General features: G+C 35.6%; 1 long non-coding RNA gene across 1 annotated transcript in view; it reads left to right on the forward strand.

Moving 5' to 3' along the window:
- Nucleotides 1-26,003, forward strand: part of LOC125938696 (uncharacterized) — a 186,266-nt gene that overhangs the window by 40,931 nt on the left and 119,332 nt on the right. Inside the window, exon 3 of the long non-coding RNA XR_007462771.1 lies at nucleotides 1,857-2,029. This is a non-coding gene — a long non-coding RNA (uncharacterized LOC125938696). The remainder of the gene's footprint in view (nucleotides 1-1,856; nucleotides 2,030-26,003) is intronic.

The following is a 26,003-nucleotide window of genomic DNA, read 5'->3' on the forward strand; positions in this document are numbered from 1 at the left end:
TGTACAGAAATCTGTTACATTTCTACACACCAATAATGAAGCAGCAGAAAGAGAACTTAAGAAAACAGTCCCATTTACATTTACACCAAAATAACAAGATACTGAGGAATAAACCTGACCAAAAAGGTGAAAAACCTGTACTCTGAAACCTACAAAACACTGATGAAAGAAATTGAAAACAATACAAAGAAATGAAAAGACATTCCATGCTCATGGATTGGAAGAAACTGTATACATATAACTATAGTTATACATATATATACATATATATACATACTATATATATAGTTATATAGTTATATAACTATATATATATATAATAGTTATATATAATATAGTTTTATATATATATAGTTATATATATATAGTTATATATATTATATTATTAGTTATAGTTATATTAGTAACTATAACTAGACATATATAACACCCAGTAACACCCAGAAAAGACTGGGTGCTGCCAGGGGAAAGATAAAAGTAAAAGCATCTGTCACTGAAGGTGGGGAAGGAGACCCATTCATGCCTGGGGTCTTACACAGAGAGAAACTATTGTTCCACTGCCTCTGGGAGAGGAAAAGGAAAGCTACTCATGACAAAGATCCTCACCAACTGAAAGCATTTTGGCATAAATGAGGAAGGCCAGGAATGCTGAGAAAGTTCTATCCCTCAGGTGTACACGACATGTTTATGACTGAAGCTAATGCAGTAGAATTGAAAAATGCTCTCTGCCCACATCATAGCATTTGAACTGAAAAAAGAAAAAAAGCAGTTGATGGCTAGAGAAGAGGCAAGAACATGAAAAGATACCCTTTTTGTTGTGCCGGTGTGCAGAGATTGCAAAAAGTAGAACAACACTCAGAGACTCTCTGCTTAGTCTAACTCCAAGACAGCAACAATCCATGTGTGGAGGAATTTGACATATGAGTTGCACAAAATGTAACTATGGCAACAACAAAATCCAAGCTTAATGCCACTATTCAACAGTTCGCCCCTTCCCACTCCCTACCCTCACCACCAAATTCACAACCTGACAGGAGAAAGACATACACCTTTGTGGGTGTAAATATTACTTACTTCAGGCTATAGTGTTCTTTTATATGGCATCCAATGCTAAATTTGAAGCATATAAAAATAAAAAAAATAAATTAAGCCATTGTCAAGAAATACAGCAATCAACAGGATCGGACTCAAAGCTCAGATATTATAATATTGAGAGAATTTAAAACAATTATGATCAATATTTTAAAGTCTCTAGTAGAAAACATATGCATGAAGAAACGGGAAAATTTTGCAGGTACATGCAAACTATAATGCAATGTCAAGTAGAAATGCTAAAAATGAAAAATGCAATGTTGGGGATGAAGAATCCTTTCCATGGGCTTAGCTGACTGAACATAAAAGAAGGAATAATCAGTAAATCTTAAGACATATCATTAGAAATTACCCAAAGTGAAACAAAAGGGGAAATAAGGAGTAAGTAAAGAGCATCCAAAAGTTGTTGGAAAACACAAAATGATATAGTAAAAAGGAAATTAGAGTCACAGAAAGAGAGACAAGAGAAATCAGGACAGAAGAAATATTAGAAAGAGACAAGAGCCAATCATTCGTCCAAATTAATGAAAGCCAAAGAATCACAGATTCAAAGAGCTTAGAGAAAAATGTATGTAGGCAAATCCTAGTCAGAATTCTTGTAATGAGCTAAATTATGTCCCATTCCCAAATTTATATGTTGAAGTTCTAAGCTCAGTACGTCAGAATGTGACCCTTTTGAGGGATAGGGTCTTTACAGAGGTAATTAAGTTAAAATGAGGTCATTAGAGTGGGCACTAATCCAATATGACTCATGTCTTTTTAAGAAAAGGATATCTGGACACAAAAATGTACAAAGGAAAGTCAGCGTGAGGACACAGAGGGAAGACAGCCATCTACAAGCCAAGAAGAGAGGCCTGAAAAAGATACTTCTCTCAAGGCCCTCAGAAGGAACCCAGCCCTGCTGAAACCTTGATCTTGGACTTCAGCCTCCAAAACTGTGAGAAAATAAATTTCTGCTGTTTAAGTCACCCAGTCTGTGTTTCTTTGCTATGGTAGTCCTAGAAAACTAATACAGTGCTGAAAAACAAAGATAGAGATAATCCTGAATGCGGCAAGAGGAAACAAGATAAATCATGTAAAAGAAATAGAAGAATGAGAGTAGATTGGTCATTAGAATTTTGCATGATGGAAAGCAATGGTGCAACATCTGTAAAGTACTAAGCAAATGAACAAAAACCCTATCCTTCCGGAATTCTGTATTCAGCAAAAATCTTTCAAAAGCTAAAGCAAACATTTAAAACAAAACCCAAAAGTTGAGATAATTCATGATCAGCAGACATATACTTTAAGGTATATTCAAGGAAATTTCTTCAGGTGAGGGAAAATGATATAGACAAAAATTTAGATCCATACAAAAAATAAAGAGCACGTAGGATGGTAAAAGCACATGGAATTTTTTAATTTTTTAAAATCTATTTAAAAGACTCAAAGGCTGATGAAAATAGTGGAGTTTAAACATATGTAGAAATAAAATGTATGAGATCAAAGGACAAAAGGATCAAAATGGAGAGATATTGTAGAGTTCTTATTTAAAGTAACATGTTATTTGAAGAGAGACTAAGAAAAATTAAAGACACAAATCACTAATATTAAGAATGATAAAAGGTTATCACTATAGATCCTATAGATATTAAAAACTGATAATAAATTCATATTTTGATAAAAATTATGCCCAGAAATTTGACAAATTATATATGATGGACACAATTATTGAAAAATACAAGCTATTAAAAGCTTGCTCTGAAAGAAATAGATAAACTGAATATCCTTATACCTGTAAAGAAAATGGAATTTGTAGTCAAAAGCTTTCCTGTGAACAAACTTCAGGTCCAAATAAAATCATTAGAGAATTCTACCAAAATTTTAAGAAAGAAATAATACCAATTCTACACAAAATATATAGACAATTCCAAAGAATCTATGAAAAAGCTACCAGAACAAAGAAAGGAATTTACAAAGTTGAAGGATACAAGGGTAGTATATACTAAACAAATCAATAATATTTCTGTATGCTAAATTTCTAACTGGAAAAAACAATTTCAAATTAAAATTAAAAAAAAAAAAGACACCATATCCAATAGCATTAAAAATATAAAGTACTTAGGGGCACCTTGGTGGCTCAGTCAGTGAAGTGTCCGACTTCAACTCATGTCATGATCTCATGACTCATGAGTTTAAGCCCTGCGTCGGGCTCTCTGCTGGCAGCTCAGAGACTGGAGCCTTCTTCAGATTCTGTCTCTGTCTCTCTCTGCCCCTCCCTTGCTCACACTCTGTCTCTCTCTTCTCTCAAATATAAATAAACATTAAAAATTTTTATTTAAAAAATATAAATTACTTAGGGATAAATTTAGCACAGTTTGTACAAAGCCTGTACGCTGAAAATTACAAAATACTGTTGAAAGAAATTAAAGAAGACTTAAGTAAATGAAGAGTTCATGAATTGGAACTCAATATTATTAGTTGTCAATTTTCTCAAAATTGGTCTATCATAATCTCAATCAAGATCTCAGTGTCTTTTTGTTTTGGTTTGGTTTGGGGAGTTTTTTTGCAGAAATTGGCAAGGTGATTCTAAAATTTTTGTGGAAATACAAAGGACCTCTAATAGTCAAAATACTTTTGAAAAAGGTAAACAAAGTTGGGGAACTCATCAAACCAATGTGCTATTAGTATAAGGTAGACATATAGATCAATGGAACAGAAGAGGGAGAATCAGGTACAGAACTACTGAAGGTAAGTTTATGGTTTGCTTTCACTGAAATTCTTCATTTCTTCTTAATGTATCATTAATCATCATTGCCTTTCACTATAGTTATTTCTATAAATATTTTATATCCTTAAGTGGATTGTGATAACATGAAAGAGATAGGATATTATTTTATGTTTCTTATATTTACGTACAATCTCATGCTTCACCATTAAAAATTCTGTCCCAAAAATTCTGTTCAAACTCCTTTCCAGTATTCTAATATATGCTCAGCCAATTTTATCTCTATCGTTTTTTCTTTGTTAACTCAGCATAACATCTGAAACATAATAGGAGATCAGTAAATATTTTTAAATTAATAAATGAATAATAAAAATTGAGTCTAATTTTTTGGCATAGTTTATTTACACTTTCTTATGTAAAAGGCACATGAACTAGCCATATTCTTTAAAAAAAAACATATGAACTACATAGCATTCTTACCTAACAAGAATTTATTGTTATCTAGACAATGTTTTGAATAGTTGGGGCAAAATCATTGCAACACTTCTCATTGTTGTCTTACATTGCTGAAATAATCCAATCACTGGTTTTACATTAACTTTGTTTTCTTAGTGTTTAAACATTATGCCACATGATTTAATGGATATATGCCCATGATTATTATATTACTCATCATGTGGGTCCCCTTTGGAGTTAAGCACAGCAAACATCCACGAAATCCACAAACAAATAAGTATATGTATATATATAAACACACACACACACACACACACATGTTATGTATGTATGTATAACCTAGAAGAGAAAAAAAACAAAAAGTTTATTTATGTGTAAAAATTTTACAAACTAAAGTTACTGTAGACCTGTGACTAAAATGTAAATACAATTTGCTTCTCTCTCTCTCTTTCTAAAATAAAATAAAACAATTTTAAAAATCAAAAATTAAAGAAAAGTTGGGGGCACCTGGGTGGCTCAGTCGGTAGAGCCTCCGACTCTTGATTCTGGCTTAGATCATGTCATGGTCCCAGTGTGTGGGATCTAGTTTCATGTCAGGCTCCAAGCTGAGTGTGAAGCCTACTTAACATTCTCTCTCTCCCTCTGCCTCCTACACTGCTCGTGTGCTCTCTCTCTCTCTCTCTCTCTCTCAAATACAATTTAAAAAATAAAACAAATAAAATGTAAATAAAATTTGCTAAATCTATATCAATGATACCAATATAATACTGCTTTTAAAATGTAATTGCATTGTTAAAAGTCAATGAGAAGTTGGATAAAATATATGTTATCATATTTTTCAAATTATTCTTAAAACATTCTTATCCCCAAATTATCAGATATGGTTTATATTTACAAAAGTGACTTGAGGAATTTAAAGTAAAACAAAGGAAGCATTTGTAAGTATTTACCCAATTTTCATTTCCTAATAATTTTATCCAACTAATGCATTTTAAAATGACCACAATTACATTTACGTGTTCTGCAAGAAAAAAGACAGAGATTGACATTAAATGTATTTGAAAACCAACTTAAAAATAGATGCTTGTGACTCCAGATTATACATATGAAAAAATAAAATGATTTTTTTTTATAAATTGGGGAAGTATACTATTCATCAATTTATCACAAAATGGATCCATAGTTAACATTTACTTATTGGAAACTTTGGAGTATTTGATTCAATTCAACAAAGATTTACAGAGCATCTGTCCTGTACCTGGAATTGTTCCAGAGATTTGTGATACATCAGTGAAGAAAACAAAGATTCCAGTATGTTGGAAGCTTACATCCTAGCAAGAGAGAGCCAAAATTAACAATAATTAAAGTGTGTGTGTGTGTGTGTGTGTGTGTGTGTGTGTGTAGCTAAGTGTGTATATGTATATGTAAGTATGTATGTGTACATACATATACATGTTAGAAGGCTGAAGGGAACATGTGTGTAAGGAGTGCCAGGAGTCCTGGTTAGGAGACATGGATTGAGAAGGTGCAGAAAGTGGCCATGCCTATGTCTAGTGGAATAGTGGTCCAGGCGGAGTGAAATGGCCTAGGTAGAGCAAAGAGCTGTGCAAATGTCCTAAGGCAGCATATGCCTGAGTTTTTGGAGTGTTTGTGGATGAGGCCAGTGTGGCTGGAGCAGTATGAACAAGGGAGCAAGTAGTAAAAAATGAAGTGGGGGAAAAGGGAGAAGGAGGGGGTTTAAAAGGAGGAGGGGAGGAGTTGATCTTGTAGGACTTTTTAGGCTATCAAAGATCTATAGCTTTTTCTTTGATGAAATGGGAGGAAACAATTCTTCCTTTTGTATTCAAGGAGAGGAATAAGTAAGGATCACCTAGGGAATGACCTCTCCCTGACTGGATGCTCAGCAAGGTCATCTGCCCCAACTTCATTAGGAAGCATCTCTGATCACTCCAATCCTCTGGACTCAGCATTTCTTCTGGGTACCAGGTATCACTGTATTTGCTAGGCACTTACAGGGTTTCCACTACATCTTTGCTTCATATATTTATGCAGTATTTTCTTCAATCTCTACATACATTATATATTTCTTGAAAGTAGTGAGTTTGTTATCCTTCTCAGTATAGCTTCCTTCCACAAAGAATTCAATGACTGTTTTGTAAATGAATAGGGTCTCTGGACTTCATGGAAATGTCAATTTCCGCAGTCTTCAAGAGACATCTTACCTAGAATAGACAACAAATGTTCCATCATCTTGAAATGCATGCCCCCTAAAAAGTGATAGTGCATTTTTAGTTTTTTTTTTTTCTGTTATAAGCAAATGTTTTTTCATGTTGTTTCTAATTATTGAAATTTGGGGGGAATGAAAATCCTTTGCTAACCAGATTCCCTTTAATCACATTGCTTAATGGGCTGCTAAGTCTTACATTCTATATTGGTCTTAGTTCTTCCTTCAAATAAAATACTTGTCTTTTAAATAGTTATGCTTTTAGTTAAGATATAATGTAATATTCTGATACTATGTCTACTATATCTTTCATGGGAAGTTTCATATGTTTAACTATTCGATTTTTCTTAATCATATATCTTTTCACAGAGTTTAATATTTTTGTTCTAATGAAAAACTGGTGAAAATCAAGTTACCAACATGATTTGTTGCTCTACTATGGGTACACCGTGTTAGAAAATTCAATTATATGTCAATTCTATGTCTTCATCATAGTTTTTCTTACACAACATCCTATATTTGGAGAGTCATTCATGGCCCATTGGGAAAGGTTAGAACTATAATTAGACCTTTTCTCTAGACACTTGAGCAATGGAATGCATGAAGGTTAGTAACAGCTTCCCATTAATTGCTCCCTTGTGGCTTTACAGTAAAGCCGTTAACTTATGTACTGGGGCTGCTACCCACGGCATCCTTGCACTGACATTTGAAGCAGTGATTAGAATGTCATTGCTTTCCAATACTTCATTGCTATTCAGGGAACACATTCGATGTCTTTCCCCTCATACTGCAGGGATCACAAATTCAGACACAAAAAAAATAGCATCTGTTTCTTTATCATCGGAATAGGGCTTTTGAAAGTGGGTTTGTTCTGAATACAGTGTTCATACTGGACTCTGTTCTGCACAGTGTCACTGTCTTGTCTTTCAAACTAATGGGAACAAAGCAGAATCATTCTTTATGTGCAAAGCAGTGCACCCCAAGGGCAAAACATCTATCAGTATGAAAAATAGTCAAGTAACAACCAAGAAATTGTGTTTTGTGGAAGCTCATGGGTTTGATTGTATGTTTGAGCCAGCACACTGCCATGTTAGTTTTCTCAAATCTTTGAACTTAATAGTGTCTTATTCAAATGTCTTCCTTATCATTTATACCGCCTGAATTCAACTATTCAGTTTGTCCTGTCAGTACTTTCCTGTAACTCAACTAAGACTGAGATTTACTGAACTAGAGAGCACAATTATCCTTCTGTCTCAGAAATAAATTACAACTCCAAAGCCCTGCTCTTTCTTCATCCCACTCATTCATTAAAAAAAAAAAACACACCATGGATAGCATGAGGATATTACGTTTTAGTGAAGAATTCAACCTAGCTCCCTTTATTTTTTCTTTCCTTATTCTCTCTTAATATATGTACATGAGTGTATGCGTGTTTGTGTGTGTATGTACTTCATGTAGAATATGTATGATGTGATTTATTTTTTTATTTAATGCTTTTCACATTTAAGATTCTATAAAGTGAGATGCTTGATATCATTTCTGTTCTTATCATCAAGGCCATCCCAGACATTTTTCTTTATAAAAAAAAAGAAAAAGACAAAAAAGACTTTTGATATGCACTGCACCTTAATGTAGATATCTGATATATTGCATTCTTGTAAAAAAAATTACTTTTCTGCCAGCAGAAGTGGCTGAAGAGTAGCTGCAAAATTGAAATGATCATGATGAAACTCTGAGGAGCAGGGTCAAGGGAAGTAAGAAGGATTATTAAACAGCTGAAAAACCAGACTGAAGGGGAAAGGTCCCAGAAGTGAGATTATTGAGGGCAGAGTAGAGAAGTTGGAATGGAGATGGTATTTGAGTGTCTGAAAAGTTAGGATTCTGATTTTTTTTTAAAGTTCACAGTCTTCATTGGGTACAGACAAGGAAAATGAGCATGGAGTTCTTAGACTGATATAAAATTTTTCCTATAGGTCAAGATTTCCTATAGGTCAAGATTTCCTATAGGTCAAGATTTAAGGCATTGAAATTTTAAATGTAATTAATGATGTCTTGAAGAAAATTTCTTTGTTTAAATTATTTTAGAATCTTGCCTCATGCTTGTAAGATGAACAGAATTAATCCCTTCCGTCCTGAAAGTCTCTATTATTAGCTGTCAGTGTTAGGGATGAGGAAAGACGATTGATTTTAGAGTTCTTAGGGACAAAAAGGGGTTGCGGATGACCCTTATTGGCATGGAAATATGGAGATACATGTTGCAAACTACTCCCTTATAAAATAAAGGATGAAGGGGCCTCTCAGAGAAGTGTAAATAGTTGGGTGGAGGGGACAAGCCTGTCATCTAGAAGGTGTAAATCAAAGGGGATTGATTACTGGGGAAGGCTGGACCAGCAAGAGAACAAGGTGGAGGTGGGGGTCGTGAGAATTTTAAAAGATGTGAAATGAAAATGGGCAAAAGGGTCTAAGTCTTGGGAATCTTGGGGCATTTCGTTAATTTATGGTCAGTTCTCACAGTCTCTGCAAGCGATACAATAGAAGGATGGGGCCTTATGCACAAAAACACTTTCTTAAGGAAAAATGCAAAGTGGACTGAGACTGAAACTACAGACTCTTTGAACCAACGTTCCAAAATAAGGACTCAGTGAGTGTGAAACAGTCTAGAGACTAGGATGGTCACTGAAACCTTCAGGCCCCTTTGATCTTCAGAACTTGAGAGAACAGCTCTTATTTATTACATGAAAGGATATATTCTGAAGATAAAATTACATATAAGAAATATTTGAGATTAGATGTGAAATGTTAACATTCTTTCATTCATTGTGTATTTATTGAGCACCTTCTCTGAGTGCTGTTCTAGTTTGGAATTGTCAATGAATAAAGAAGACAAAGATCTCTGCCCACCTGGGGCTTATGTTTGAGTGTGGGGAGCATACAGTAATGGATAGGCAAATTGCATAGTGTTTAGAAGGTAATGGGTGTTTTGAAAACAAGTAAGTAGAGCATGATGAGAGGGATCAGTAGTACCAGATTGTGGGTCAGATTGCTGTGTTCAAAGCTGGGGAGAATAGACTTCATGGACAAGGTGCTATCTGAACAAATGCTTACAGGAGGTGCAGGGGGTTAATTATATTGATATTTTTGGGAAGATAATTCCAAGCAAAAGGAACAGACAGCACAGAAGCTTTAAGGCAGGAGTCTTTTTAAAGAATCTCAAGGTATGTGTGGCTATTGCCAAATGAGCAAAAGCAAAAGAAATGGGAGACAATCCTAGTGATACATCCAGTTGTGACCCATATCAATCTAACAGCTATTGAATTAATTCTCAGAGAGGAACATTCCAAGAATTAAAAGTTTCAAAATTAAAAATTTCACTGTTAAACTAGAGCACCAGTTTTAAAGAATCAGAAGTACCAAGCCAGCGTTATGATACAGCTTATTTCAAAAAGGTGTGAGAATATATAATCTTTTTAAGATTCTACCAAAAAGTTGAATTAAGAGCTGAAACTTACTGTATTGCCTTTCGTTGGTTTATAAACATAGATACTTTTGACTTCTTCATATTTAAATTCTGGATTTGACATTCAATATTCTAACATATCAAAACAAAAATTTTATATTGGTTATTCTCTCTCTATAGTCTTTAGCTCAGCTGTTTGTCACAACCCATTTTACTTCCATTTATAAAGTAGCATGGCTGTAATTTTCACTCTCAGATGAGTAGAAATGCAATCTTATTTTCTATAACTCAATTCAATTTGCTGTTGTATCACTAATTATTATTATTATTATTATTATTATTATTATTCCTGATGGCTGTAAAAAAGGTAAAATTTTTAAAAACACCATAATCTTGAACCTTTAATATTTTTTCTGTAAATATTTGAATCCAGGCTTCTTCCCTCTCTTCTTTCTTCCAAATGGCAGGTGAGACTAACATATTGTCTCTGTTCTCCCCATATCTAGTACTGTTGTCACCACTGCTGGTTTATCCTGTGGCCACTTATCTATTCTACAGAGCCTTGTTTATCTCCTGATGCTGACCAGGCCTCCATGTTGGCTCTTGTTGAAGGTGCTCCCCATTGAGGAGCAGTTGGAAAGAAGCCACCTCTCTCCCAGGATTTGGGTTTTATTTTCCACCCCACCACCATCCTGGAGTTTCAAATTCCAGAAGGAGGAGTAGGGTGAGGCCACATACTCAGATCACAAATCACAACTTTCTTGCTTCCTTCGTTCTCCCACTACCTTCTTTTATTTTTCCTACCATCTTCTTTTGCCAATTTTGTATCCAATCCATCCCAGAAAGGATTTTTTACCTCCTCATGGGACAGATGAAATTATAAGCATTTTGTATCTAGTACCTTCTCTAATTTATGTTATTAGGAAATCCTTGTTCTGTTGGGGTGACAGCCTCTGTTTTTGATATTTAAAGGGAAGTTTTGGGAATTTGTGTCTTTTAAATTTATCTCATGCCAATGAAAGTCTTGGTACTCACAACTATTGAAGCTGAAGTAATGTAATTTTTAATGTACACTTTGCCGTTTAACTCTGAAATTGTAGTCACCCAGCCACTGAGTGCATCAACCTCAATGGGTGGAGGCCTACGAAGCAGCAGGGAAAAACATAACCAATTGTCCATAAATTTTTAGCTGAATGCTTTGTTTATTGTCAGTACTTAATAATTCATCTTCATTGCACTGAAATATATTTCTAAATGCTGTAAGGCAAATGACCTTACATTTAATCTAAGAACATTGAATATTCTGGTAAAAATAGGTTAGATTATCATTTTGCACCTCCACATCATTCTGAGATGGAAAATTTGCAAGGATATAACTCTCTACTGGAATATAAGTGTTTAATGAGGACAGGTAACATGGTTTTACCTTCTATTGGATAACCTACCCAATGGTCAGAGTGGTGGGGTGGCTCAGTTGGTTGAGTGTCCGACTCTTGGTTTCAGCTCAGGTCATGATCTCATGGTTTCATGAGTTTGAACCCTGCATTGGTCTCTGCTGGCAGCTCAGAACCTGCTTAGGATTCTCTCTCTTCTTCTCTCTCTGCCCCTCCCCATTCATGCTGTCTTTGTCTCTCTCAAATAAGTAACAACTCAAAACAAATTAAAAAAAAAAAAACAAAAACAACTACCCAATGGCTGATACATGAGAGCATGAGAGTTGCAAAACAAGTTATTCCTTTCAAGCCCATGAAGTGAGAAAAGAAGCATGAGCTGGGAGTGAAGGGCAGAACTAGTTTAAAATTCTGTTTTCTCATTAAAATCTGTAGATTTCTAGAAAAGTGTTACACTCAATCTCAATTTCATCATTTTTAAAGTGAGGATATACTATCAATTCTATGTGCTATATGTGGGATTACCTAAAATAATATATTTCAAATTTTTTTTGTGAACATTTTATAATGCACTATGCAGCCATAGGTTGCTATTATTAATAATAAAAGTAATGACCAGGAAGGGTAAAATACTTAAAGAAAAAATTTAGGAATTATGTCACTTACATGTGAGCTACAAAACCTTGGGAATTGTCTGTTTTGAAGGGACTTCAATCCATTTTGATTGAGGATCTACTATGTCTTAATACGCTGAAGTATTTGCCAACTCAGCCACAAAAAATATTCTTTTTCCTCTATAGAGGAATATTATTTTTAGACCATAATAACCAAAAGGGAAGAATGAACAATGGGCAATAGCCTAGTCTAGAAAAAAAAATGTTCACTTATTTGTACTTGAGCTATAGAAATTGTATATCATGAATAGGCAATAGTAATATTGATTTCTTTAAAAATCCTTTATAAGAGGGGCGCCTGGGTGGCGCAGTCGGTTAAGCGTCCGACTTCAGCCAGGTCACGATCTCACGGTCCGTGAGTTCGAGCCCCGCGTCAGGCTCTGGGCTGATGGCTCAGAGCCTGGAGCCTGTTTCCGATTCTGTGTCTCCCTCTCTATCTGTCCCTCCCCCGTTCATGCTCTGTCTCTCTCTGTCCCAAAAATAAAATAAAACGTTGAAAAAAAAAATTAAAAAAAAAAATCCTTTATAAGAATCTGATGGCTTTGGTAAAATGTGTGTCTGTTTTACATGCTGAATATATAAAGTATTTAAAAAGCTTGTCTAGAATGGGTTGCAGCAAGTACTATAAAATAATTGTAGTGTATGTTTTTTGGTTCAAGTTGAATAACAGTGTCATATTAACTTGATGAGTTAACAAAGAGAAGGTATGATGGTTAAATTCTGGCCTTTGCTTTCAAAAGAAAAGATTGATATAATATTGTGCATGACTTTACATCCTTTTTGCTACTTTATTTTACAGAATTGCTCATGACTTGTAATCACAAAGTTAGATAGCAGCTTTGAGAAATACTGTTTTAATAAAATAATTTTAAATGCAGCACATGACCATAGTTTAAAAGTAATTACACCTCACCAAATGTGCAAAATTAAAAGCAAAAATTTAGCTCCATTACCCCTTCCAAGGATCATTTTCCAGGGGTGACCATGTTTTAATTATGTATTTAGCTCTTCTGTTGAAAACAAACATAATTCTGAAGTGCTTATGCTTCTATTTCTTTTTTTTTTTTGATTGACATATAATTGACATATAGCATCGTATTAGTCTTGTACAGTAAAATGAATGATTTGATATATGCATATATTGGGAAATAATTATCACAGTAAGTTTAGTTCACATCCATCACCTGACATAGTTACACATTTTTTTTCTTGTGATGAGAACTTTTAAGATATACCAACCTAGCAAGTTTCAATGCAGAAAATTATTGTTAGTTATAGTCACCATGCTGTATATCATATCCCCAAAACTTATTTATCTTATAATTGGAAGTTTGTTCCTTTTGACTACATTCACCCACTTCACCCATCCCCCATTCCTGCCTTTGGAGGCCACCAGTTTGCTTTGTATCTATATGAGATCATTGTTTTTGTTTGTTTAGTTTCCACATATAAGTGAGATCATACAGTATTTGTCTTTCTCTTGGTGGCTTATTTCACTTAGCATAATGCCTAAAGTTCCTTTCATGTTGTCAAAAATGGCAGGATTTCCTTTCTCATGGCTGAAAATATTGCAGAGAGAGAGAGAGAGAGAGAGAGAGAGAGAGAGGGAGAGAGAGGGAGGGAGGGAGGGAAGGAGGAAGACTGTGTGTATGTGTGTGTGTATCACATTTTCTGTTTATCCATTAATAGACTCTTAAGTTGTTTCCATGTCTTGGCTACTGTAAATAATGCTGCTATGAACATGGGGGTGCAGATATCTTGCCTCTGTTTCTTGATTAATCAATTTTAGATTCTTTATCTATCTTTTACCACCTTTACTAACTAATCACTTAGATTTTCCTAATTAGCCCATTGCAGTTTTTTAAAGGCTTCTGGTGGTTATCTTCATAACTTTAAATAATGTACTTCAATTTCTGTTTCTTTATTTACATTAAGTAGACATCACTGGCTTTTGCCATGTTGAGTACATTGCTAAACTTATCCTCTGTCCATCATTTTTGTCTACCCTGCTCCCAAACCTCTGTCAGCCACACCATTCTTTTCTTTTACCTCATCAAGGTTTGTAACCTTTACATTTCATTCTGTATAACTAAGTCTCCCATGCTATTATTTCAATGGTTCTAAACCTTAGCTGTGTATTAATCATCTATGAATGTTTAAAAAAAAATGTTGATGCCAAGTCTCATCCCAGACCAATTAGATCACGATCTCTGGTGTTGAGCCTATGAATTACTATTTTTCATAAGATACTTAAGCAATTTTAATGTGCCACCAACATTAAGTACTGCATATATATCAGTTAGTATAAAAATTGAAAACCAATAAACAGCATTGATAATATTATAATTATACAAATATTATTAAGTAGAATACCAAATGTGTGTGTGTGTGTGTGTGTGTGTGTGTGTGAGATTATACCCTAGAACAGGAGACATATTCCTATTTTAGTAATCTCATGTGGCATAAATCCAATGTGGCACACTTGATAATAGCGTCAAGTTCAAGTTCAAATGCCTTCTCTTTTGTTAAACATCAGTTATGTACAGTCTGGCCATAATATGTTATGAGTTATATTTATTCTCTTATTTATTATATCTTTTCATTTACAGAGTTTCTGATTCTTTCTTTTTATATTGATAGAAGAGATATACATCTTTCAGTTTGAAAATTTTCCAAGTTCTAGTCATACAACCTATATACAATATATTTTACCTACTCTTGGATTAATTATTTGTGCACTTTGGTTTTCAGGAAGGATAAATGTGATGGGAACTTTTAACTTTTTTTTTCTTTGCTTTCACAAATACTTAGAGATTTCCATAGTTTTCTTTATTCAAATGATCTTTCTTTAGAAACTTAATCTTATTAAAATATTTGCACTTACTGTTTCACCCCTAATTGGTCTAACACCTACTAGATACACTGCAATTCAATTCTGACACTAACTACCTGAAGTTAGCACAGACTCCATAGGTTAAACCCCCTACCCCTTTTTTACTTCAGACATCATCTACAGCTTTCAGGGTATCCCTATCTCACCCACATGTCTGAATGACTGGATGCAAATTTGGGGATTCTTATGACCCTCTCAGTTTCTATAATTTGCCAGTGTGACTCACAGAACTCAGGAAAGTACTATATTTATGATTACAATTTAATTATAAAGGATGCACATAGTGCATGACCTGGAAAGGATCACAGAACTTCTGTGCCCTCTTCTTGTGGAATCAGGTCATGTCTCCCCCACCCCCCACCCTCCCTCTCCTGCACACTGATGTGTTCACCAACCAGAAAGCTATACCGAGCCTCCTCCTCCAGAGTTTTTGGGATTTTATTATGTAAGCATGATTGAATCAATCTGTGGCCCCTCTCACCTTCCCACAGATCAGGCAGCTGAAAGTTCAGGCCCTCTAAGCAGGTTGTTTGTTGGTTTTTCTGGTGACTAGCCCCTATCCTGAAGCTAACTAACCTTACAGTGAGTCACCTCATTAGCATAACAAGGACACTCATCATTCAAGAAATTCTAAGGGCTATTGATGCTCCCTATCAGGACTCAGGACAAAGACCAGACAAATTATTTATTATACCATCTCATTTGACCTGGGGGATGGATATGGTAAACAGGAGAGAGTATGTGCCTGGAAACAGGAATGCTGCCTGATTTTGTACTGTCAGAAATTCTGGTGGCCTTGTCCCAATAGAATTGGTTTTCGACTGTAGTGTAATTTTTTAGCAGTAAGGAATATAGAGTAAGAGGCTTATTGTCTAATATTTTTATCTTCTTATTATTCTTTAAAATTTTTTTCTAGTCGTTTCTGCAGGCCTGGAGCCCAAGCCTACTTCAAAGAGAGGCTCCCTCTTTTCCTCACTAAGACTAGGTTATGAAAATTAACTGCATAATTCTGACTTTAGTAGGGAAAATTTTCTGGTATTCTAATATACATAATTTGTAACAAAGGAAATATAGTTTATGTATATCTCAACCAGCTAATAACATTCTTATAATATATTCTATGATATGCTGACTACATTTTTCTTTGGTATTTGGGCTACCAGACAAAGTGAGGACTACAGATAATAACGCGTTCTGAAGACACTTAGAAGAATATATAAAACAGATTTTTTTTCAGAATATTTCAGTGGATGGCACCGTTCTATCATTGTCTTGAAACAACTTCAACGTATAATTATGGTTAGCTATTTGGTCTCTCATTTCAAAAAAAGAATAAATATGTCCATCATTTTTTTACATGTGCTATAAACTTTCTTTGATAACACCTTCAATGATGACTTTGGGGACATTTAGTAGTTGTTATGTTTATTATCTAGAATCCACATATCCTACATTTTTAAAAAGTCAGTTGTGAGGATAGAGCAAGTGTGCAGCTAGTCAGAACAATTATTTGTGCTGCAGGCAATTTGTATATATCTAACTGGAGAGCTGTTATCATGAAATACCTTACTGAATTTGAAAAGGTTAGGGAGTTTTGGGGGGTTATCACACACAGCTTCTTCATTTTGCCTGAGGTCATGTAATTTGTGTCCGTATAGAACAAGGAATGGAATGGAGGGAAAATGGTTCCATGTGCTTGCTGGTTCACAATGGTGGGCATTTGATTTATTCAATCTTTGTACTTTTATTCAGTGGGGGGACATCTTATCAGAGTTCTGCCAACCATCTGTGTTTTAGAGGTGTTACAGTATCAGCCTGGGTCGCATTTTCTATATCTCTTTTATAATCTGCCCAGCTTCTGAGAAATTATTGCCATTTCCTTCTTCCTACAATCAAAATGTCAGTGCCTCCCACCAAATAGGTTTTGCTCCTTGACTATGAACATGTAGACCTATAAAAAAGCCCATGTAAATCAAGTTTATAGTGACAGTGCATGGCCTTATTTTACATAAAAATACAAGAACCATGTTTTTAATAGATAAAAACAATCTTTTTCACGAAGAAGAGCAGAGTGCTTTACTCCATCAACACATCACTTACCACAACTCCGAGGTAGATACAGAATAATCATTGGTACAAAGTAGGAAAACCTCATAAGGAATATCAGGTTCGAAACAATTGTGTGCAGAGCCTTCAGAGTTTTAGTGAAATTCATCATCCAGCATAAATGTTATTTTATTAATCCTTTTTAGACACATCTCTGCTGCCGTTGTTTTCAATATTGTTTCCCCTTCTTCCGAATGAAACTTCACCTACTTGAGAGAGGCCGAGCCCAGGCTCTTCTTGGTTCTCCTGTCTGCCCATCTGCTCAGCCAGGATACAGCCCTCACATAGTGATGAAGCTTGGGAATAGCTACACCACCTTGAAAGAAGAGGATTGTGAGAAACTGGCAGTCACCTATTCAAATATATTTGGGGCACTTGTAACCCAGTTAGAGTAATTGAAGCTAGGCAATTTAATGAAAAGATTAGATTCAGCCTGCTTGCTTTTCCAGTCATTAGATTTTAGTGAGCCTGCTTCTAAGACTTTTTATTTTATTTTGTTTTGAGGAGATGAACAACTGCTTCTTTTTCTGCTGCTGCCCACAAGGTGTTCAAAATGCCAAAAATAAAATCATTCCTGCACTTGGTAAGAGGGCATGATTGTCCCAGACCAGTAGGAAGACTTGGTATTCTTATCAAAGTGTCCTTGTAGAACAGATAAAATGCTCTTATATTTTCATGGTGGAAGGAAACACACATGCAGGACAAGTTTAAAAGTAAGCATATTTCCTTCATTTACCGTAAATTTTTTACTTGAAAACAATTACTATTTTAAAGTTCTGAGTAGAATGTTATTCTCACTTCTTAATCTTGTCTATTAATGTCCAGGTGCTTTATGGTGTAAACGTTCATTTTTATGCATAATGTGAATGTAATACTCTGATGTGTGAATTTTTAATGGTGTAAGTTAAAGAGTGGCATATTCAGGAGCTGACAAATGCACATAACTTGTACAGGACAACCATTGTACTTCTAAGAGTGAGAATCTGATTGTGAAAATTAACAAAGAACTCAGAAATAAAAATAGCAAATTCCCAGGAGCTCACCTCCCATATCATAAATGTCTGTCAGTTGGTGATGGTGAATCCATCTCTTGATCTTGAGCTAAGTAGCTGCTTTACCCTGACTCCTAGAGCTGGTTGACTGTGTGTGTGTGTGTGGACGGAGGGAGGGTCTCCAATCTTAAACCTGAATTTACCCAGGTCCCCATCATTCTCTTATCCCCACTTATTATATAAACAAAGACAATGTAGACTGGTCAAAACTAAATAATAGGCAAATTAATAAATTAGAACATCTTTAAACTTCTAACTAACAAGGTAAATCAGACAAGTAAGGGTGGGTAAAACAAGGGTATACCTCTGAGCTGGTCACCACTGTGGGCAACTGAAGCTCCATCCCACTGGGACACTCTGAGGAGTCATGTAGAGAACACTCTTGAGGGTTGGCAGGGGAGAGAATTTAAGACATTGACTTTTGTTCCCATTGGCTAAGATTTGTCCCACGGAGTGTCAGTGCCCTCACACTTCCAGGTTTGGTTGTGCATCAGAAAGGCTAACAGGGTCCACAAGTTCCAATGGTAGAGTACAAAAGTGGGCCCTGGAACCTTGATACTCAGTGTGTGGTCCAGAGTCCTGCAGCATTTGTGTCACTCAGGAGCTTGTTAGAATGCAGAATCTCAGCCCCACCTCCTACAGAGTGAACCAGAATTTACTTTTTAATGAGCTCTCAGGCACCTGGGTGGCTTAGTCGATTAAGCATCCAATTCTTGATTTCCGCTCAGGTCATGATCTCACGTTTGAGCCCCACGTCAGGCTCTGTGCTGACAGTGCAGAGCCTACTTGAGATTCTCTCTCCCTCTCTCTGCCCACCCTGCTCTCTATCTCAAAATAAATAAATAAACTTAAAACAAATTTAACAAGATCTCCAGGTGATTTAATATGCATATAAAAGTTTGAGAAGCGCTGGCCCGAAGGGTGTTAGCTGGGGTTCTAGAGGAGTCTGTTATTTGCAGCCTACAAGGTCACCTGTGATCTGTCTCCTCTCTTCTCTGGGATTCTTTCTTGTGGCTTCTCATGGCAGTAGCTGTGCCCAGTCTTACCGATATTTCTCTGGCCCTACAGCCTGTCAAGTTCTTCCCTTGCTCAAGGCCTATAGTTTCCCCTGCCTGCTATGTTTCCCCTGCCCTGCGCATGCCCAGGTCCTTTCTATCCTTTGAGTCTCCGTTTAAATAACACCTTATAGAGCCTTTCCCTGTATAGTTCATGTGAATTAGGATCTGCACAGTGATTTCCTACCTTAGCAATTGGTTTTAAATTTTCCCTTCACAGCACAGTTTTTAATTGACATTTTTTACCTGTTTATTATATATTTCTCACACTAGATTATAAACTTTTTATAAGGGTAGGAACTGTGAATGCGTGTTCCCCATTGCATTCTCAGAGTCTACCCATGTTTAACACATGGCAGAACCCAGTATACATTTGTGGAGTGAGTGATCAAAAACTGGAAAAGATAGGCTTTGAACTGAACAGACGTGAGTTGAAATTTTGGTTCTATTACTAAATGAATTGAGTAATCCTTACAAATCTCTGATCATCTCAGACTGTTCCATCTATAAAATGGAGATAATATTATACACACTTAATGGAATAATTGTAAAGATGAGCACCCTTTAGAACTCTGTCCCCTGGAGTTAACTGTCTTTGGTTTAGATAACCTTAGAATGTTTTAGATTCTGTAGGATATTTGCCAGCAACATAGGGCTAAGCAATATGATGTCTTAGGCAAAGTCCAAATGAGTAATTGTGAGAAATAATTTTACGGGTTAAAACACTTCTCCAATGACCCATTTTCCCAGATACATTTCCATATCAATCTTCTACTACCATGGCAACCCACAGTCCATCATAAAACTAGAATGTTATGGTTGGAAATAGAAGTGAGCCTAAAAGTAGAAAACTTGCATTTAGTTTGAAGGCCTAATCTGGTGATCTTGCCTTTGTATGCACTCTTGATGTATTTTGGTATATCACAGAGTACTTACCCGTTCCCCTGGGAGAGTCTTCAATCGCATCTCCTGGTATCTTGGCATCAAAGACATTTACTGGAGCCATGTATCCTCCCATGTTTAACATCAATAAATTAGACTGCTATCTAGGAAAAGTGAGCTTTGCCTGCTCTAATAATTTAACACAACTTAAATCACAGAAGAAGGGTTTCAGTTTCTAGAAGGCCCTGTTCAGGCCCATCCAAGCAGACAAAAACATGTGTATGTATAAATATACATATATTTATATTTATATACAAATAGAGAAGAGAGACAAATGTATAGTTTAAGGTGAATTTTGTTTTCACTCTGATTTCAAAAGTCTGTTAACATAAAGTAGCCTTTGTAGCCCACTTATTGTCTGGTTGGGTGATTCTTTTTCATGTCTCACCAATTGTACATAGCACAGTGACTGGTTCATGAGAAGTGCTGAAATAATTTGAAATATTATTACATACACAAGGAGAAACAGTAAAGGGGATAAGTAGAAAGTGCAATGTGTCCCCAAAGAAGGGAGTAGGGGTCGAGTCTGCCATTAAGTGTACAAGTGTTTTGAGAAAGTTTCATGAAAGAGAAGGTATAGTAATTGGCCTTAAGAGGCATCTAAGAATTTGTCAGTTGGAAAAGAAATTAAAGTTATTTCAGGCTGAGAGAACAGCAAGGAGCATGTGGACACGTGGCACATTTAGGGATGACTTAAATTTGAGTGTACCTTCAGTCAACATTAGAATAATAAGACAAACAATGACTAAAAAGCCCTTGCCTTTGCCTTGGCAGGCTCACAGCCCAAGTGGTGGCTACAGAGGGCGTTTTGCTCTGTGGATGAGTTTGAATGGTTTCCTGAAATCAGTGTGTGTGTGTGTGTGTGTGTGTGTATATGTATAGGAGGTGGCAGATACTGGGAGTGGGGTGGACTCTCCATGGAGATAAGAAGTAAACACATTACTTGAGAGGCTCTTATGGTCCAGGTAAAAGAATGTGGGTTTGGTGCAGAAGATTTCCTTTTGAGACATTATCTGTCATTCTTCACTTATTGACCTCCCCCCCAAAAAATAAAAAATAAATGGATCTATATCTTCCTACTTGTTTTGTCATGGAAAAGGAGTGGGGGTAAAATATTCGTACACTTACACACACAAGATACAATCCATGCCAAGAGTTTCACACTTTGCACATAAAATTAATAATTTTATATCAATTTTCATAGTGACAACATTTCAATACAAATTAAAATGTTTACAAATTAGCTTGAGACTAGGACTGACCAGAGTTCATGCTGATGAAAAGTGATTCAATTCTGAATAAACTCTTTGATAAGCAAACATGAAAGCTACTGGACCACACTTTTCATGCTTCATTTTCCCCTGGTTACTAGAGAGTTATAGCTATCTAAACTAGATTCTTTGCCAGATGTGAGTGTAATATAAATGTGAAGCCATCTCTGAAACAATAGTTAACATGTATTTACATTTTTGTTTGTATTTACTATATTTATCATAGACTTTTTTTTAACGTTTATTTATTTTTGAGACAGAGAGAGACAGAGCATGAACAGGGGAGGGGCAGAGAGAGAGGGAGACACAGAATCCGAAACGGGCTCCAGGCTCTGAGCTGTCAGCACAGAGCCCGACGCGGGGCTCAAACTCACAGACTGTGAGATCATGACCTGAGCCGAAGTCAGACGCTTAACCGACTGAGCCACCCAGGTGCCCCTATCATAGACTTTTTAAATTAAAATCTTATCACAGATTCAATAGAGAAGGGAGGATGAGCCCGGAGAAATGTTTTTCAAGCTGCTCACAAACTATTAACACAGTACCCTTTAGGACAGAAAATTCAAACCCCTGACTGTGTTCACTGACAGTGGCTAATACCATAACTATGCTGGCTCATTGTCAAATTCAACGACTCTATAGGATGCAGCAAGAGATTTTTGGAGACTTGGACTAGTTCCTTCCTGGCAACTGTATGAACTAGCTATTGTCACTCCCATTTTATAGACAAGAAGACTGTGACAGTTTTTAAAACTTGCTTATAATAATACAAATGATGTCAGAGTGTGACTGTGAAATGAGGGCTCTGAATCCAGTCCTCTTCCTCTGTATTTCTCTGACCTTTCAAATCGAGGTCATTAATCACTAAAACTGTCCCTGTAAGCTCAGCATGCCCAGAAATATTATTAGGTTGGAGTAAAAAATGGGATAAGTGATCAATGCAAAGTTAAAACATTTTGAAATAGTTTTCTGCAAGAACTTAGACCTTATGTTAAAAGTGAATACTAAATCCATAAATAACACTACTAGTTTTTTCTAATTTGACTGTAGCTGTGAGCTTATATAGGACAATTACATTACTGTAGGTTCAACCTCTTAAGAAGTTATTTAGAGAACTTTTCATCTGTTCAAGCTTAGATCATCTGCTGGGATAAGGCTGGCAGTATTACTTTGAATCTCGTGGTGAGGAAATAGATATTAGGAAAGTATACATTGCATGAAGAAGCCAGAGTATAACCTGAGTCACAGGCCATGAGAATGTGTTACCTCATAAAATGTACCTTATTTCTGGGTAAATTACTTCAGTCTTCACTTCTGTCCATCTGGGGTCTTTCATGAATAATATATCCAATTAAGTGACATGAAATACTAATCAAATTCTTCTCACTTGTCATGAAAGTTATTTTTGTTATTTGTAATTTTTCATTTAAGTATTTTATCCATGACTATAAAACTTATTCTAACATATATTTCTTATTCTATGGTAGTCCCATTAATAGTTTTACTCATTCAAAAACTGATACAGCATGGAATTACATTTAACTATTAAAACAGATATAGTCCCTCTGTGTGAAAACACACACACACACACACACACACACACACGTGTGTGTGTGTGTGTGTGTGTGTGTGTGTGTATATTTCCTGATGCATGTTCTATTGCTTAATCACTTTTAATGAAAAATATTTGGTTCCCTCTACATACTATCCACTATGGCTGCCTGAATGTTTCTTGTAATAAGTAAAAAAAGCAGACTTAGAGCTTTCTTGTTTCAATATTTCTCTATCTTCACATGTTTGTATTTTATATCCAGAAGAAAGTATAACTCTTTCCTCTCTTATTTACTTCCTTTCACTACCTCATTATTGGTATAAACATAGTTTCCACATTCTCATTTATTAGCATTATAATACCTAAGAGCAAAGGCCCAGGAAAGCTTTGTAGATGGGTAGCTTTTTTGTCTTCATATTTATCGAATGTTGCTGGCCCAGGCCCTGAGTCAGCAGACTAGACAGTAGGATTTGTAAAGATGTTAAGCTGGGTTTTTTTCAATAAATATCTAGTGAATTTTTACCCTTATGATTAATATACACTATTTTTCGAAGTTTCAGGAAAGTTAAAGTCAGCCTCTTGGAGCCTGTTATTTATTGTTTTAGAAATCACTCAGATGCTCAACTGTGCAATAGAGCAGAATTAATTCAGCTAGAAACAGAAAGAAACTGAGCAGTGTTGCAGATAATCTTATGATTTCCATAGGCATAGACTGTTAAACATGACCCCGAAGAGATTTACACTGAGTCTCATTATGGTTCGGGAAGATGTTTGCATTCATACAGATGAGACCTTTTGGGATGCAGTAATAACACCCTGCAGATAGATTCACTATCCATAATTTCTCAGTTTATGTCTTGGTTAGTTTTCAGTTCATAACCAGAAACTCCTGTGTAGATATATAGCTATTTGGACTCACTATTTTCCTCTTAGAATAGGTGACTAAGGTTATCAAATAGTTGTAAACCAATAAAGTTAGGCACTTCCTAAGAAAGATGTCATCAGAAAATAAATTTTATTATCTTGATATCAGAGGTGATGCTAAATTTGAAATACTTTTGAAAAAAATGATTTTTACTTGTGATTATAAATTACTTAAAATTAAAAAAAAATATTTTAAATAGAAAGGTTTTTTCAACTGTTCTGAAAAATGCCTGATCAGTGCCATAAAAAAAACTTTTATTTTTTTATTTTTATTTTTTATTTTTTTTAACGTTTATTTATTTTTGAGACAGAGAGAGACAAAGCATGAACGGGGGAGGGGCAGAGAGAGAGGGAGACACAGAATCGGAAGCAGGCTCCAGGCCATCAGCCCAGAGCCCGACGCGGGGCTCGAACTCACGGACCGCGAGATCGTGACCTGAGCCGAAGTCGGGCGCTCAACCGACTGAGCCACCCAGGCGCCCCTAAAAAAAACTTTTAAATGATTTATTGGTTCATGATAAAAATGGACAGCCCTTCAATTTTTAAAAAACGAATTCACAGTGCACTAGGTCAAGAGTTAACCTCCACTAGGATATTTCACTATTTGTAAGTGAATATAGCCTAAGGTAGTATTCTTGAGCTTTAAAGGTAGGTAGAATGGTTTAGTTGTGGTAATATAATTTTATTTATGTTAATAATACTGAACAAAAATGCAAGCACAAGAATCTCCCTACTTGGGGAGAGCATTTGGAGTGGTGAATGTGAAGAGACTCCCCTATGGATAGAAAAGTTTATACTGTTACACTGGTATAAAATTCACGTCTGCTTTTTAAAAAATTATTATTACATATAGATACTGAGTGTATTGCAAAATTAAGAGTTCCTGGAAATTGTTTCACATAGGAATATGCTCAATAAACATTCTTTGAATAAGTGAGCAAGATAACCAGGAAAAAAAAAAACACTGGATGTTAATTCAAATATATTGACCATACTGGGTAAAGAGTTCCCCTTGTTTATATTACCCATAATTGTCACAGTGCCAAGATGTCAACATGGAAATATTATACCCATAATTTCACCAAAATTATGTCTATATTTTATATCATGATTATAAAATGCTTTAAAATATCTGTGTTTAATGACATTTATTACTTTTGCTCTGAATTCTATCCAAGAAGCTTAAAAGTCAGCTGAATTATACTTCATTTAGGGCATGATCATTCACTCTATCTTAATACAGTGATTTCTCCATGAATTTACATAAACACATAGTTTTATTAAAATTATAATTATATGTGCTACTTGAGACATGATTATAGATTTTGGTTGCTAATTATTATTAGTCTCTAAGGATTCAAAACCTATAATTTAATATTTTCCACTCTTGACTTTCTTTACTGGTTGACAAGTTCACCATAACCAAAATGACCCATATGACTGGCTTATGCATCTACTTAAGTATGAATGGCAGCCCTCATCTACACAGTGGCTCTTCCTCCTCACTCCATTTCAATTCTTCCTTTCTTAGCCACAGTGGCAGAATTTTTTTGATGTCAACTGTAGCAGCTCCGTGGGAATTGGCTTCTCTTCCACTCCTCCTTCACCCCTCTCCCACCTCTTATATAGGCAGCTTTGGTTTTCCTGGATCCCAGCTGTCTATGTGATTATACTGCCATTAGGCATACTCCCTCTCAGCTACTTCACTGTCACCATCCTCTCTTACTGTCATCTTAATGAAATGGCAGAGCCCTGCCTTTCTTTCTCGATAGCTAGCAGAGGCAGCCAGGATGTCATGCCATGAAGATGACATACAACCTCTAATGTGGAAGTCTGGCAGAGTACACAGGCCTAAAGAAAATGTGTGAGCAGTTATTAAACACATGGGATAGCACCAACTGTATGGCCATCTCCCAATACTAAGGAGGAGTCAGTTGAACCAGGGTCACATCCTACCTTGGACCTTTTTCCTAGTGATATGACTCTAGACAAATTACTTAACCTTTCTGAGATTCAATTTCCTACCTATAAAATAGGGCTAATCTTTCCTACCTTTAAAAGTTGTTGTAAGGATCAAAAGATAGCTCAGTGCTGATACATATTTAAACGAAGGCGAATAGACTTTCTGAATAAAATTATATTCTTCATCCAGACAAAACTATTCCCAAATGAATACAATTAATTATTTTGTTTGAAATGGAAAAAAT

The sequence above is a fragment of the Panthera uncia genome (assembly GCF_023721935.1).
Source record: "Panthera uncia isolate 11264 chromosome B2 unlocalized genomic scaffold, Puncia_PCG_1.0 HiC_scaffold_24, whole genome shotgun sequence".
NCBI classification, from domain to species: domain Eukaryota; kingdom Metazoa; phylum Chordata; class Mammalia; order Carnivora; family Felidae; genus Panthera; species Panthera uncia.